The sequence below is a fragment of the Dendrobium catenatum genome, unplaced genomic scaffold (genome assembly GCF_001605985.2).
Source record: "Dendrobium catenatum unplaced genomic scaffold, ASM160598v2 fragScaff_scaffold_1232, whole genome shotgun sequence".
In the NCBI taxonomy this organism is placed as follows: domain Eukaryota; kingdom Viridiplantae; phylum Streptophyta; class Magnoliopsida; order Asparagales; family Orchidaceae; genus Dendrobium; species Dendrobium catenatum.
The window spans coordinates 1624278-1638288 of NW_021319694.1; positions in this window are offsets into that span (position 1 = coordinate 1624278).

Genomic DNA, 14011 nt, shown 5'->3' on the forward strand with positions numbered 1-14011 from the left:
TTGAGAAAAATATAATATAAATTTTAATTGATTATTCATATATTATAATTATTTTAAAATGTCAATTTGATAACTGGTTAGTGCAATATTTTGATTAATTTATAAATATTTATTCGTTATTTGGAGAATAAAATTTAAAATTTTTTATTTTTTATTTGTATATCGACTTATGATTTGATTCTTTTTTTTTTTTTTTTTTTTTTCTTTTATGACCTACCTTATCTCAATAAATAGAAAATATTGACTCAAAATTAAATAGACTCACCCCTCAATAATTTCTACTCATCATATACTCTTTAATCTACCATAGAACACTAATAAACTCTATGAAAATAACGTTTCTTGCTCCTCCACTATTTTACATAAAATTCCACTTAACATGCAAGATAACATTTTGGAATTGATGTATCATCATCATACTTATCTTCATCATAATAGCTTGGATTTTTGCTCATTTGGTTTCTGGCTATGGTGCCTTTCCATCGATTTTTGTTACCCTCCATTAGATGTCTTTTTAAGTCTGCAGATAGAGAAAAAGATAGGAGTTGTGCTGCTCATTAGTGTTTTCAATAAACATGCTATTATCCGGACAAGTTTGATAGTCAAATCTATAGTGTTTTACATTTTGAATCGTTTTTTCTTAGGGCTATGCTTACATGAATCAATGAAGGAGCCAAAGCTTTTCTTGGAAATCTAACAAGTACAACACCCAACATTAGAGCTACATTACACTATTGGAAAACATGTCTTTTACCGTAACCTCCCTATTGTTGTAAGCTATCTTTGGAAGGTCAAACGGTGCATTCAACTTACTCTCTTTATCAGATAATTTCTTTCTTCCAATCTCTTCTATTGAAGACATGGAGATGATCTTACATAAAGGGAAATGGCTCATATATGGCACGCCATTTCTTCTAAAAAAAGAACATCTAATTTACTTTTATTAAGGAGGATTTCAAGATATAATTTGTAAAACTAACTAATCTGCCACTATGTTTCTAGCCTAAAGAAGGTGTCACAAAAATCACCAACAAGATAGAGATTCCTTTCACTTTCGACCATGAAAGTTCGTTAGGAATGTTAAGCCATTGAGAACTAGCCCGAGGCTAACAAATGGGGGGGGGGGGCTGAATTGGTATTTTAAAAAATATTTCTTAGATCAAATCAAAATAAGCACAAACTAAAATCACCACAGAAAAATAATTGCGAAAAATTAAAATGCGGAAGCAGAAAAAAGAACACAAGGGTTTACAGTGGTTCGGTCAACTTGACCTACGTCCACTCCCTGGAGGCGCCCTCCAGCTATTGCACTAAGGAAGTGTCTCTCTTTTAGCTCCCACATCTACGCAAAGAAGCCTCTTCACCCGACTCCTTTTCACAAACCCCGGTGTGGCAGAGAACCGACTCCTTTTGCTTCCTCCTGAAGCGGGCAGAGAACCGACACATTTTGCTTCCTCGTGAAGCGGGCAGAGAACCGACTCCCTTTTCTTCCTCCTGAAGCAGGCAGAGAACCCGGACCTTTTGCTGAAGTAGACCTCCCAAGAACCTCCCATGAACGAAGGACGAAGACCGGAGAAGACGACTTTGAACCTTGCTTGGAGTAACCCTTATGAACCCTCTCACAAACTACCCCTCACAAGTTCCTCTCTCTCTCTCTCTCTCTCTCTCTCTCTCTCTCTCTCCTTCTCCCAAGGCTCTCTTAGGTCAAGACAGTAGCACTCAAGGTCTCACACGACAAAAATCGGATCCTTTAAATAGAATTTCAAGAACCGACAGGACGATATGAATATCGTCATGGACGATCAGTACAAATCGTGGACTATCATACTGAACATCGCCCTGAATGGGGGTCTGGACGATTCAAAATTAGCTTGATCGTCCCGGACGATCTCACGATCTTCCCGGATGATTAGTTCAAATCAGAGGTAAATCGTCCAGAACATCGCCCTGAATATGATCTGGCTGATGTTGATCGTTCAGAAGCACCTAAGATTTTTGAACTGATCTTCCCGGACGATATTGAGATCGTCCCGGACAATGTGATCGTATCAATCATCCTTAATTGCTTTCCTTAATTATCTGATCAAATTAGGCCTAATTGTATCAAATCGTCCAGGATGATACACGATCGTCCTGGCCGATATCAAAAATAAAGAATGCCTAAATAGATCATGTCGGCAAAATCTTTTTGTTTTGAGCATATCGTCATGGCCGATACATATATCATCCCGGCTGATATCCTAATGATGGCTGCCTTGACTAAGAGTCCTGATTAGGGTTTCTATTTTAAACCCAATCGTCTAGGATGATATTTATATCGTCCGGGATGATGTGAGTAAAAACAGAAATTCTAAATCTGAAAGAAAAGAATCACTCAAGTTTGTGTGTGTAGGGTTACTTAGTATCAGACACTTCCAAGATTACAATTGACTCATGAAAGGTAAAAAAAAGTTACAGACTGACTCAACCCTAATCTACTTAATCTTGAGCTGGTTCCATTTGTCGTCTGATCTCTTGGCCCTGAAAAAGGACAGTCGTATTGTTTGATATCATCAAAACCATAATTCATGAAACCAAATTTGCAACAATCTTCCCCTTTTTGATGATGGCAAACACTCCGACGATTATTTCAAAAATAGTAATGTAAAAAGAAGCTTTTAAGATTTGGAATAAAAGTTCAAACATACAAACCAAACATACAAACTTACTACTCTCCCTTTTGACATCTCAAAAAGGAGGAGGAAACTAAAAATAAACTAAAGCAACTAGAACTAAAAAAACATAATGCAGGAAACAAAATAAAATGTAGAAAACAGATGCCAAATTAGGGATGATGTGAGTAAAAACAGAAATTCTAAATCAGAAAGAAAAGAATCACTCAAGTTTGTGTGTGTAGGGTTACTTAGTATCAGACACTTCCAAGATTACAATTGACTCATGAAAGGTAAAAAAAAAAAGTTACAGACTGACTCAACCCTAATCTACTCAATCTTGAGCTGGTTCCATTTGTCGTCTGATCTCTTGGCTCTGAAAAAGGACAGTCGTATTGTTTGCTATCATCAAAACCATAATTCATGAAACCAAATTTGCAACAATCTTCCCCTTTTTGATGATGGCAAACACTCCGACGATTATTTCAAAAATAGTAATGTAAAAAGAAGCTTTTAAGATTTGGAATAAAAGTTCAAACATACAAACCAAACATACAAACTTACTACTCTCCCTTTTGACATCTCAAAAAGGAGGAGGAAACTAAAAATAAACTAAAGCAACTAAAACTAAAAAAACATAATGTATAAAAAAAAATAAAATGTAGAAAATAGATGCCAAATTAGAAAAAATGAGGGACCTTTATCATTAGACGGAGGTGGTGGCGGTGGCTGCTGGAAATAATTGGACATGGCAGTGAATTGTGAGCCAAACAAGGCCATGTCCTGGTTGTGCTGCTGCTGATGGTGTACAGCGTAGGCATCAAAACGAGCTATGTCCTCATCGTGCTTCTACTGCTGGTGAGTGACGAAAGTGTCGAACCGGGCCTCCAACTGATCAAATCTCTCCACCAACTGATCTAGTTATGAGTGCTGGCGGAGGGAAGCAGGTTCAGGAACAGGAGCAGGAGCCTCCTCCTCCTCCTTGGCACCCTGAGATTCCTCATCCTCTGGGTGAAGACGAGTATAATGAAGGACTTTGAATGAATTATTTGAGTAAAGAGGTGGAAGGTGGTTGGGAGGAGCAGAATATTGAAGATTGTGCTTAGTTTGTAGAACATAAGTAATGAGGTGTTATAGAGCGAGATTGGGTTTCCTTTTATGGCCTGGATCACGGATTGTTGTCAAATGATAAATGTATCAAAAAATCAGGTCAGTAGCATTAAACTCTCTATGGGCTATAATGTAAAAGGTAGTCAGAGAAAACAGAGGAGTAATGTGGATTCGGTCCCTAGCTTTTGGAATAATGGAAGTGCGAAGGACATGCTGGATTGTCCTAGAAACTTTGACTAAAAAGCTAGTTTCTCCAACATGAAAGGGTGAGTTGGTCTGGCGAAGAAAATGATTTGCCGTGTACCAGTCAAAATTAGGATCTAAGATAATGGTATGCAGCTAATCCCCGGTGGTGGATAGCTGCAACAGTTCAGTAAAGTCCTGATTTGTGATCTCGATTTAGCATTGATTCACATAGGAGGTCACGGCTGTGTAAGCAAAATTTATGTGAAGATTTAAAAAAAAAAATCAAGAAGTAATTCAGAGGAAAAAGGGACTACGAGGGTAAGAAAGAAGTAGAGCGAGGTATGGCAAAAAGATCTAGTACTGATAAGAAAGGTAGGCAGGATTGATCGTTCTTGAAAGAGTAATGCCGTATTATTTGTAACGGTGGTAAGCAGCTTGATCTTTCGCTTCCCAAAAATGAGGGTCCATAGTGGCCCTCAAGGAACTTACTGACGCCTGATGAACACGCTTTCCTCCAGCCATATTAAGAAAATAGTAAGTAAATAAGAGAGGAGAAGAAGCTTGAGGTGAGAAATAATGGCTGGAAGGCCTAAATTTAAAGAGATGCCACATCATCTAGGACAATCGTAGAATCGTCGAGGACGACCGTAGAATGGTCCAGGACGATCTGGTTCAATTATTGCGTACAAGCTGATTGGTCAAAAAGGCAGTCCAATCATCCGGGCCAATCAGATATCTTCCAGGACGATAAGACACAGGCGATCATCCTGAGGAGTCAAGCCGGACGACCGTTGAAAAAGTAAATTGTCCGGGCCAATTAGGTGTATCATCTAGGATAATGCTCAATAATTGATTGTACTGGCCGAGTTTAAAATGTTTTAAATATGTGCCATGTGTATTGTCCATGATGAATAGTGGATCGGCCAAGATGATTTTCCAATAATGGGTCGTCCTGGGCGATTTTAAGGATTTAAAACATATAGACACGTAGATCATCCAGGACGATCTGATGCATCAGCTAGGACAATGACCATAAATGTCATGACCCAACCCGACCGGGACGGATCCCGCTCGCTTCGGGTTGAGACACAACTTAAACTTGAAATTTAGGATCTAACTTTGGAATTTGCTTCAGACTTTCTTCCAAATATTAAATAAATAGAAAAACACAGAGCTACTATAAATATCCAAATACGGAACAATTCATCTATCTTTTCTTTCATCAAAACAATCATATACAGATACAATGTATGGCTACACACAGAAAGAGCAGAATATAACAGAAAAGTCATGACTGTACAAAAATCAAAAGTACAAAATGCCTAATCTCAGATAAGAATTAGAAGGTCTAGTCCAAGACCTCATTCCCTTTCCCAGAACCTGAAAACCACGTAGAAAATAAGGATGAGCTAACAGCTCAGTAAGACATCACTCACCAATCAAAATAGTCAGAAATTCACATCAGAAAATACATCAGAAAGTAGTCGTACGAAAATCATAGAACAGACAGAACAGATACTTGATCAATCAGAAATTTTTTAGGGATACAGAAAACTGAAGTCATTTCAAATCAGAGTTCAGAACAGATATTATAAAGCTTTCATGTCATAGAGCAGACAAAATCGTACGAAATATCCAGAATCGTACAAAAATCAAATAAAATCACATTCATATCAGATCATTCGTATCAGATTCCCTGACCCTGACATAATCTCAATGGATTCTGGCCCCTTATGCCCCTTCCAAGACACTGACAGAATCTCAACGGATTCTGGCCTCTTATTCCTCCCTTTATGCTTATAGCACCAGAATAGAACATAAAAGATATTCAGAATTCTGGAATAGAACTTATTTTCAGATTTCAGAGCTAATTTAAGATTTCCCTGACACAGATAGAATCTCAAAGGACCCTTACCCCTTATAACTCCCTTCTGATATCATACAAACACTTCAATTCATTTAATGTATCAATTCAAAAAAATTAGAATTCATACGAAAAATTAGCGGCGTAACGGTAGTATACAGAAATTACACAAAAAACATAGATTCAAAAATTTACTAAATTACCATAGAATATCCACAACAACATTATAAGACTTTCATTATACTGGCATAAAATTTTTCAACATCCCAATAATTTGCAATTCAATTAAAATGCCGCAGAATCCAAAATATATGGTAAAAATCTTTCAAAAAATACTCAAAATGTGCACAATTATCATCTCAGAAACATACCAAAAGTTATGAGGTAAAACCTTTGTCGGAAGAAAATAATACCATAACTTCGCTAACGAAAACAAAATTCGGAACAGAAAAAGCGTCAAAAATCTCATTTCTGAAAATTGAGAAAGTCGGAATTTGCCTTACCTCGAGTCGATCAACTTTTCCAAGTACGACGACGGACGAAAACGGATGAAAGTCACCCAAAAATCCACTTTTCTTCTTTTCCCTTCGCTTTTCTCTCTCCTGGGCTTTCTCTCTCTTCAAAACGAAACTATGCAGATATTTATTAAGCAGGATCGTCCCGGACAATGTCCCGATTCGTCCCGGGACGATCTTCTCTGGACTCAATCATCCAGACGAAAATAAATTCCAATTTATTCGTCCCTGGATGAAACTCTCTGTCTGGGTTCGTCCCGACCCTTCCAGGTTCGTACAGACAAACATGCATATTTTCTCTATTCGTACTGCCAGTTCGAACATACTAACCATACAAATTTTCAATATTTCTTCAGTTCGTACAGACGGTTCGTCCCGTACTAACAGAACAAATTTTTTTTTCAAACATAAGGGTTTCACAATCTACCCACCTTAAGAAAAATGTCGCCCTCGATATTTCCAAAGTAAACTGAGTCAAAACAAATACGGATATGACTGCCTCATGTCCGACACCTTCTCTCAAGTCGCTTCCCGTGTTATTCTGTGTTTCCACTGCACTTTAACCATTGGAATTTGTTTACTTCTTAACTTACGCACATCATAGGCCAAAATTTTCTCAGATTCTTCTTTATAATACAGATTCTCCTGAATCTCAACCTCATCAACAGACAACTTCTTGTCAGAATCAGATATCTACTTTCTCAAAGAGGATATGTGAAAAATATTATGCATATCAGACAGCTGATCGGATAACAACAATCTATAAGCAGACTTGCCAATCCTTTCAATAATCTCAAATGGTCCGACATACCTTGGACTGAGCTTGCTCACTCTACCAAATCTGCTCACACCTTTCATCGGACCGACTTTGACATACACAAAGTCACCAACCTGAAATTCCACAAATCTGTGCTTCTGATTATAATACTTCTGTTGTCTATCTTGTGCAGCTTTAAATATTTTCTTAACTAGATTAATCTTCATAACAATTTCATCCACAAATGTCGCACCTATTTCCGATCTATCGCCAACCTCTATCAGAGTTAAAGGAGTTCTACACTTCCGACCGTACAAAACTTCATAAGGTGTCATACCAATACTGGACTGGAAATTGTTATTATAAGCAAATTCGATTAAAGGGATATGATCTTTCCAGCTTCCTCCAAAATCCAAAACACATAACTTCAGAAGATCTTCTAGTACCTGAATAGTCCTCTCAGACTGTCCGTTAGTCTGCGGATGAAAAGCCGTACATAAATGTAACTTCGTACCCAATCCTTGCTGAATACCCTTTGAAAGTCTGGAAGTAAACCATCCATCTCGATCAGATACAATCACTTTAGGTACACCATGTAATCTAACAATTTCCTTCACATATACCTATGCCAACTTATCCACCAAATCCGTCTGCCTGATCGGAAGAAAGCGTGCAGACTTCATCAATCGATCCACAATCACCCAGATGGCATCATGCCCTTGCCTAGATCAAGGAAAACCCATAGCAAAGTCCATCGTTACTTCCTACCACTTCCACTCAAGGATAGGCAACGACTGTAAAAGACCTCTTGGTCGTTGATGGTCTGCCTTCACTAACTGACAGGCTTCGCATTTCGCAACAAAATCTGTTACATCCATTTTCATTCAAGGCCACTAGAACAAACTCTTCATATCTCCGTACATCTTACCACTTCACGGATGTATCATATAGCCTGAATGGCGAGATTTATATAGAATCTCTTTCCTCAAATCTCCAAAAACAGGAATCCACAGTCTATTCTTACAAAAAATAATACCAGAATCAGAAACTCGCAGTTCATGTTTCTTACCAGATTTAATCTGAGTAATCAACCTCAAGTAATCAGAATCTAACTTATGAGCTTCCTGAATCCTTTCTTCCAGAGAAGACTAAATGTTCATCTGAGTCAAAATAACAGAATCCGCACTAATAAAGGAAATCACCTCCAACTGTAATCTTTCCATATCTCGTATCAAATTGTCATCAGAAGTGAGCTGATTACCTGATAATCCAGAAGATTTTCTGCTCAAAGCGTCTGCTACCACATTAGCCTTACCAGGCTTATGCTGAATCGTCAAGTCGTAGTTCTTGATCAACTCAAGCCATCTTCTTTGCCTCAAATTCAGATCCTTCTGAGTGAATATGTACTTCATGCTCTTATGATCTGTAAAGATCTCACATCTGACGCCATACAAATAGTGACGTCATATCTTCAAAGTAAAAACAACTGCAGCCAATTCCAAATCATGCGTCGGGTAATTCTTTTCATATGATTTCAACTATCTCGAAGCATAGGCTATTAATCGACCATGCTGCATCAGAATACAGCCCAAACTTTTCAGTGAAGCATCACTGAACACCTGAAATCCTTCCGTACCTGACGGAAGTGCTAACTCATGAGCAGATGTCAAACAATCCTTCAACCTCTAAAAACTGTCTTCACATTCTGGTGTCCAAACAAAAGCTATTGACTTCTGAGTCAGTCTCGTCAGAGGAGTAGAAATATGAGAAAATCTCTTCAGAAATTTCCTTTAATATCTAGCCATGCCTAAGAAACTACGTACCTCAAATACCGTAGTAGGCCTTGGCCAATCAGCAACAGCTTGAATCTTCTAGGGAACAACAGAAATACCTTCACCGCTCACCACATGCCCCAGAAAAGAAATGCTCTTCAGCTAGAATTCACACTTGGAGAACTTAGCATGCAATTGATGTTGTTTTAAAGTCTCCAACACAATGCTCAAATGGCTGGCATGATCTTCCTCAGCAGAACACATCAAAATATCATCGATGAAGACGATTACAAACTGATGTAGATACTCCTTGAACACTATGTTCATCAGATCCATGAAAACAGCTGGTGCGTTGGTTATCCCAAAAGGTATAACCAAAAATTCATAGTGTCCGTATCTAGTACTGAAAGTTATCTTCAACACATCAGCTTCCTTCACCTTTACCTGATAGTATCCAGATCTCAAATCAATCTTTGAAAATACAGAAGAACCAAAAAGCTGATCAAATAAGTCATCAATTTGTGGTAATGGATACTTGTTCTTGATCGTGACCTTATTCAAATCTCTGTAATCAACACACATACGGAGTGTTCCATCCTTCTTCTTCACAAAAAGTATAGGTGCTCCCCAAGGAGAAACACTAGGATGAACAAATCCTCTATCCACCAACTCCTGGAGCTAAACTTTTAGCTCAGAAAGCACTTTCGGTGCCATCCTGTATGGAGCTTTTGATACTGGAGTTGTACCCGGAAAAACATCAATACATAACTCAACATCTCTATCCGGAGGCAAACCAATCAACTCCTTAGAAAATACATCAGAGAACTCCCGTAAAATCGATATATCAGAAATAGAACCCACATCTATGTTCATATCCTGTACATAAGCCAAAAATACTGGGCAACCCTTCTTCCACATTCTTCTGACTTCTACCATAGAAATCAGACATGATAAAACACCTCATAATCCTTGGAATACACATCTCTCACTATCCATAAGCAAGCTCACTTGCTTCTTCAAACAGTCAATCTGAGCCTCATACAGACTCAGCCAATCCATAACCAAGATCACATCATACGAGGAAATCGGCAACAAAATCAAACTTGACTTCCACTTCATGCCAGAAATATAAATATCACAAAAGCAAAACTTCCGGGCGATCAAATTGCTTCCAACCGGCAAAATAACGAAAAGAGAATATGGTAAAGTCACAGAATCCAAATGCAAAATGTCGAAGCAAAGCTCTAAAATAAAGGAATGACTCGCTCCAAAATCAAACAAAACACGACAGGGATGATCAGAAATATAAATCATACCTGTCACCACATCTGGAGCATCTCGAGCCTCCTGTTGACTCAAACTGTATACTCATGGCTAAATTGGAGCTGGACCTACTGAACCACTAGACTCCCGCTTACTGCGAGTAGGTGGTCTCCATGCCACAAAACTCGACCCACCACCTCTACCAGAGGATCCTTCAGTCACAGTAAATGGAGGAACAGTCCTCGGCTGTCCTGCTAAACTAAGAGGTCTAACAAAGATCGAAATTCATATCGTCTATCAAATCTAGTCTGTGGACACTCTACAATCTGATGTCCTGGCTGACCACATCTAAAGCACTATCCAGTCATCCTGTAGCATTGGCCAAAATGTCATCGTCCACAACTTTGGCACACAGGTGCCCCACTGACAGATCTAGAACTGGTCGTACTGGTAGCGGTAGTACCATAAACTATAGTGGATCCCGACTATCCACTCCTCTTGGGGTCTCTAGAAATAAATTTTCTCTTGCCAGAGGAATCACTATTAGAAGCATCACCCCTGAACCTCTTCCTACTCGCAGTCCACCGCTGTTGAGTAGCCATCAAATTATTCTTTATCAGACGAGCTCTCTCCACAAGCTCAGAGAAATGAGAAATTTGAAACGGTACCAGGGGCTTCCTCAGACTATCTCGTTGTCCCCTAAAAAATCTATAGCACTTCTCAGCAGAAGTACTCACTAACTGTGGAGCATATCGGGCTAAAGCAGTAAACTCTACCTCGTACTGCATCACAGTCCTGCTCCCCTGAACTAGCCTTAGAAAAATCTCCTGCATCTACTGTCTTATAGAAGGAGGTACAAACCATGATCGAAATACCTCAAAAAATTCTTCCCAAGAAATCAGAGAGTTCAACTTTCTTTGGAACGTTTCCTCCTGCTGGCCCATCCACCAGTGCTCAGCTTCACCATACAATAGAAAAACTGCCAACGGTACCTTCCTGTCCGGCGGACACTGCATATCATCAAAAGTCTTCTCTAACCTTCTCAGCCACTCTTCAGCTGCTCTGGGCTCAACAGTGCCCTCAAACCTCAGAGGTTTCAATCTCAGAAACATCTGCAGATGCTATCTATATCCTCAGATCGAACATTAGAGGCTCTACTCTGAGTCTCGCTCAGCATCTGAGCAACTAATGTAGCAAACTAAGAAAGTGTATCAGACCAACCATTGGGGTAGTACTACTCACTGGTGCTGCCTGACTAGCACTCTGCCCATCTGTCATATCTAGGTCTGGCAGATCCATCATCATACAGAAAACTAGACACAAAACAAAACAATAAAAATCATGACAAACCAAAACTACTCATAGGCAGACTTACAAATTAATTCCTATAGCTCTGTCTTACAATCCAAATTCCAAAACCATTGCTCTGATACCACTAAAGTTTGTCACGACCCAACCCGACTGGGATGGATCCCGCTTGCATCTGGTTGGGACACAACTTAAACTTGAAATCCAGGATCTAGCTTTGGAATTTGCTTCAGACTTTCTTCCAAATATTAAATAAACAGAAAAACATAGAGCTACTATAAACATCCAAATACGGAACAATTCATCTATCTTTTCTTTCATCAAAATAATCATATACAGATACAGTGCATGGCTATACATAGAAAGAGCAGAACATAACAGAAAAGCCATGACTGTACAAAAATCAAAAGTACAAAATACCTAATCTCAGATCAGACACAGAACTTTTAGTCCAAGACCTCCTTCCCTTTCCCAGAACCAGAAAACCATGTAGAAAATAAGGATGAGCTAACATCTCAGCAAGACATCACTCACTAATCAAAATAGTCAGAAATTCACATCAGAAAAATATATCAGAAAGTAGCCATACAAAAATCGTAGAACAGATAGAACAGATACTTGATCAATCAGAAATTATCTTACGGATACAGAAAACTGAAGTCATTTCAAATCAGAGTTTAAAACACATATTATAAAGCTTTCATGTCATAGAGCAAACAGAATCATATGAAATAACCAGAATCATATCAGATCATTCGTATCAGATTACCTGACCCTAACAGAATCTCAACGGATTCTGGCCCCTTATGCCTCCCTTCCCAAACACTGACAGAATCTCAACGGATTCTGGCCTCTTATGCCTCCCTTTGTGCTTATAGCACCAGAATAGAACAGAACATATATTCGGAATTCCGGAACAGAACTTATTTTCAATTTTCAGAGCTCATTTCAGATTTCCCTGACACAGACAGAATCTCAAAGGATCCTGACCCCTTATAACTCCCTTCTAATATCATACAAACACTTCAATTCATTTAATGTATAAATTTAGAAAAATCAGAATTCATACGAAAAATCAGTGGCGTAACGGCACTATACGGAATTTACACAAAAATCATAGATTCAAAAATTTACCAAATTACCACAGAATATCCACAACAATATTATAAGACTTTCGTTGTACTGACATAACATTTTTCAACATCTCGATAATTTGCAAGTCAATTAAAATGACACAGAATCCAAAATATCCGATAAAAATCTTCCAGAAAATACTCGAAACGTGCTCAATTATCATCTCAGAAACATACCAAAAGTTATGTGGTAAAATCTTTGTTGGAAGAAAATAATACCAGAAATTTGCTAACGGAAACAAAATTCAGAACAAAAAATGCGTCAAAAATCTCATTTCTAAAAATTGAGAATAGCGGAATGTGCCTTACCTCGAGTCGATCAACTTTTCCAACTACGGCGACAAATTAAAACGGAAGGAAGTCGCCCAAAAAACAACTTTTCTTCTTTTCCCTTTATTTTTCTCTCTCATGGGCTTTCTCTCTCTTTAAAACAACACTATTCAGATGTTTATTAAGCAGGATCATCCTGAACAATGTCTCGATTCATCCTGGGGCGATCTTCTCTGGACTCAATCGTCCAGACGAAAATAAATTCCAATTTATTTGTCCCTGGATGAAACTCTCTGTCTGGGTTCGTCCCGATGGTTCATCCCGACCCTTCCAGGTTCGTACAGATGAACATGCATATTTTCTCTGTTTGTACTGACAGTTCGTACGTATTAACCATACTGATTTTTAATATTTCTTCAGTTCGTACAGATGGTTCGTCCCGTACTAACAGCACAAAAAAATTTTTTTTTTCAAACATAAGGGTTTCACAATAAATGCATCAGCTAGGACAAAAATTATATCGGCCAAGACGATCAAGATGGTTGTAACAGAGTTCGATCAGTTTGTCTAGGACGATAAGGTATCGTCTGGTACGATGATTTATTGCAAGCTCAGAAAAGTTCAGCAGATGGAATTTTGAAAAGAAATTATCATATCATCCAGGATGATGTAGATATCGGTCAGGACGATGTGATAATAATTTGGAAACTAAGGAAAGATGGAGATGATCAGAGAAAGCCCCAAAAATAAATATAAAAAAATAAAAAGCTAAAAACAACAACGAAAAACTAAAAACTAGCAAATGGGAATTTTTGTTTTTAAATTTTCTATTTTTTTTTTTGTTTTACCAAAGCATCCATATGATAAATTTTCCAGATAATTAAATTTTAGAGATTCAAAAGATCAAAGAGTTAATAATGTCATAATCTGAAAATGGTAGAATATCTGATCCTATTAATCCCTAGCTCATACTTGTTTTCAGGGTAAAAATTGTCTTTTGAAAACAAAAGGCCTAACTCATATCAAACTAATTAGGTAAAAAGAAGATCCGTTCAAAACTTGACTACAAAAAATATCTTATAAAATAATATACCAAAGTAATTTGTCTCAATCATTGAATTTGAAATCAAGCCTTTGAAAATATCAACTAATCCATGAATTTTTCTAAAATTGTAAAAGTTT